The sequence below is a fragment of the Rhipicephalus microplus genome, chromosome X (assembly GCF_043290135.1).
Source record: "Rhipicephalus microplus isolate Deutch F79 chromosome X, USDA_Rmic, whole genome shotgun sequence".
In the NCBI taxonomy this organism is placed as follows: Eukaryota; Metazoa; Arthropoda; class Arachnida; order Ixodida; family Ixodidae; genus Rhipicephalus; species Rhipicephalus microplus.
The window spans coordinates 346,721,813-346,725,411 of record NC_134710.1 but is presented as its reverse complement, the minus strand read 5'-3'; the positions used below and the strand labels follow the sequence as shown (position 1 = coordinate 346,725,411).

Genomic DNA, 3,599 nt, shown 5'->3' with positions numbered 1-3,599 from the left:
CCCGTCGATAGGGGCGGTGGCCTCTTGGTGCAACGCGGCATGCCACGAAGCAGACATAACGTTCGGGTAGGGCAAGAGGCCCATTCCGAAGCGACGCGCCATCTCCAAAGGGAGCGGCTAGGCGCCTCGTGTCGTCACCGCAATAGGGGATGCCGACACGGACGGGCGTCGGAGGCGCTTGTGCGTAACGTTCGGGTAGGGCAAGAGGCCCATTCCGAAGCGACGCGCCATCTCCAAAGGGAGCGGCTAGGCGCCTCGTGTCGTCACCGCAATAGGGGGTACCGACACAGACGGGTGCAGAAGGGTTCCCGTCAATAGAGGCAATGGCCTCCGTGTGCAACGCGGCATCCGCTAAAAAGGGACAGCGGACAAAAGTCCCGCGAAGCAGCCATGTTGCGACGAGCCCGAATCGCGCAGGCGAACTGACTCGCTAAGAGCAGTCAAAAGCTAGAGCTTTTGATACCACGTTGGGCGCCAGTGTGGTGTACACGTATCCCGAAGGAGTACGGCCACCAGCGTGGGTTCGGTCTTAGCGAGCCGCAGGGCACGCGTTAACCGTCGCCGTGGCGGGAAACACGATACTGCTCAAGTCGCAACACTTTATTGTGGCAACACCAAACGCAGTACAGCCCGTTGCAAAAAGGCGCGGCGGGAAAGCAAGTAGGCTTATCCACGCCACGGGCACAAAGTACTACACAGGGTGCCACGAGCACGTCTCCGCGGTAAAGGTAATCCACGGAGACACCGGGACAAAGGGGCCCGGTTGCTCGAGCGAGGGCAAAGGCGCTCGCGTTGGCTTCGAAGGGAGACGGGTCGGCGTAGCTAGGCCACGCACTAGGACACCGTACTGCCCTTCGGCCGTGAGTACGCAGCGGGGCAACAAAAGGTGAGCGTTCGCATCGGGCGCGAGGCGCCGTCAGCGAAGTCCGACGAGCCCCGAGCGACGGGACTCGACGGCCGGAAAAGAATGCGTGGCTCACCGTTTGAAGTCCCGGACTGTACTCGCCGCTCCCGACGCAGCGCGCGAAAACCTCTCGGGGGTCCCCGCGCGCGGCGCCACAGCCAACATCCGCTACCGGGTGAGGGAGTTAAACGTCACTCCGCCCTTCCCAGCGCGGCTGACGGCAAAGGAGGACAGACATGTCGGGACATGAGAATGGCAGAAAAGGCGGGAAAGCCCGCGCAAAGGCAGCGGGCCTGCCTCAATTCCCACAACACTCAGTGTTGAGCATTAAAAAAATACCGAATGCATAGAGACTTTGTGGCCTTTTCTGAAAATGTTACATCGTAGGAGAAAGAAAAGATACACATTTTAAATATAAAGAATGTGCCCTTACTGTGACAAAGGTGTGCAGATTAATGTGAATGCTTGTGCTAGTTTCTGAATCTGCACCGTAGTTTCGTAGTGTGTTAAAATGGTCAGTCCTTTCAAAAAGTTTTGGTGGCATCTGGTTCGAACCATACAGAATGTACGTTTGTAGCCTAATAAATGAGATACCGTGAAGGATTCTTGCAGCACAAAAGCTGTGTTGTGCTTTGGATGACTTAATCTTGCCAAACAGTACATTAGAGTGGCCGTCATAATCTTGAAGGTGGGGGCGTCAGCGCTGTCCATGCAGTGATCTTCTCTGGGCCTGGCGCTGAATTTTGCCAAGCTATACCTGGGAGTGGCCATCATATTTTTCAAGGTAGAGGCTTCAGCCCTGTCCATGCAGCGATCCTGCCTGGGCCGAGCACTGAATCTTGCCAAGCTGTACGTTGGGAGTGGCCTTCATATTTACCAAGGTTGTGGCTGCAGCCCTGGCCATGCAGTGATCCTGCCTGTGCCTAGCGCTGAATTTCGCCAATCTGTACATGGGAGAGGCAATCCTATTCTTGAAAGGGGAGGCTGCAGCCCTGGCGATGCAGTGATCCTGCCTGAGCGTGGTGCTGAATCTTGCCAAGCTGTACATGGGAAAGGCCGTCCTATTCTTGAAGGTGGAGGCTGGAGCCCTGGCCATGCAGTGATCCTGCCTGGGCCGGGCACTGAATCTTGCCAAGCTGTACATGGAAGTGGCCGTTATATTCTTGAAGGTGGAGGCTGCAGCCCCGGCAAGGCAAAGATCCTGCCTGGGCCTGGCGCTGTGTTCATCCCCCAAGTCAACATTGCTGGAAGTGGTGTTGACAAAGAAATATATGAGCCTGTAGCCCTCAGCAGGCCAGGTAGTATCCGAGAGGTGTGGGCCTCTAACCTTGAGGAAGAATTCCGAGCCATGAGGCAAACGGTCCAGCAGTATAACTATGTTGCTATTGACACAGAGTTTCCAGGAATCGTGGCACACCCCATTGGGTTGTTTCGCAGTGCTGCAGACTACCAGTATCAACTGCTGCGATGTAACGTAGACGAACTCAATATAATCCAGCTCGGTCTCACCTTTTTTGATGAAGCTGGAAACCCAGCCCCAGACAGCTGCACCTGGCACTTCAACTTCAAGTTCACTCTGAATGCAGACATGCATGAAAAAGACTCTATTCAGCTCCTAGTCAACTCGGGCATACAGTTTGCGAAGCACAGTGCAGAAGGCATTGAGCCGTATGAATTCGCACAGCTTTTCACAAGTTCTGGTATTGTGTACTCTGAAAATATCCGGTGGCTCACTTTTCATAGTGAGTATGACTTCGGCTACCTGATCAAGTTGTTGACAGATGAACTACTGCCTCAAAATGAAGCTGGGTTTTTTAAACTGCTGCGGATCATGTTCCCAAAAATTTATGATCTTAAGTAAGTTTCTCATGAGAGCTTCAAATTCCTACGAGGAGGCTTACAAGAAGTGGCCAACCAACTCCACGTGGAACGTGTTGGACAACATCATCAGGCAGGCAGTGACAGCTTGCTTACAGCTAGAGCCTTTTTTAAAATGCGGCAAGTGTTCTTCAATGACCAGATTGACGATGCCAAGTACTGCGGACAAATCTATGGCCTGGGTCCAGCATTCGACTCAACCGGTAGCTTTTGCACTACTGAGAGCGATCCCCTGCCTCCTCCTATGTTCAGAAATTTTTTATTTTGATGGCGTTCCTTGGTGCTTCTCACCAGTTCAGCCCAACTTTGCTGTGCTGACTCTGTATAATCAGGACTGCCAGTGTGTGTCATGTGCCTTGCCGTGAACTCTGCTCTCACAGTTGCCCCACAGACTCTCCCGGTGTATTTTCACATTTTACACACTGTACAGCTTTCTCGGTGACCTCATATCTTTTTTCTATATTTGACTCTCATTTGGAATAAAATTCTTGTTCCTGGCACACTGCTTTCTTTTAATGGTCAGGATTACCAGTGTGCATGATGTGCCTTGGCGTGTACTCTGCTCTCACAGTTGCTCCACAGACTCTCCCTGTGTATTGTCACATTTTACACACTGTACCACTTTCTCAGTGACCTCATCTCTTCTCTCTGTATTTCACTCTCATCTGTGAAAAAAAATTTGTTTCTCGCTCACTGCTTTTTCTAATAATCATGACTATTGGTGTGTATAATGTGCCGTGTTGTGAACTCTGCTCTCACAGTTGCTCCACAGACTCTCCCTTTGTCTTTTCACACTCTACACACTGTACCACTTTCT

General features: G+C 52.2%; 1 pseudogene; it reads left to right on the top strand.

The window, feature by feature from the left end:
* The first annotated feature begins 1,709 nt into the window (after positions 1-1,709).
* On the top strand, positions 1,710-3,050 carry LOC119162013 (CCR4-NOT transcription complex subunit 7 pseudogene; annotated as a pseudogene).
* The last annotated feature ends 549 nt before the right edge of the window (positions 3,051-3,599 follow it).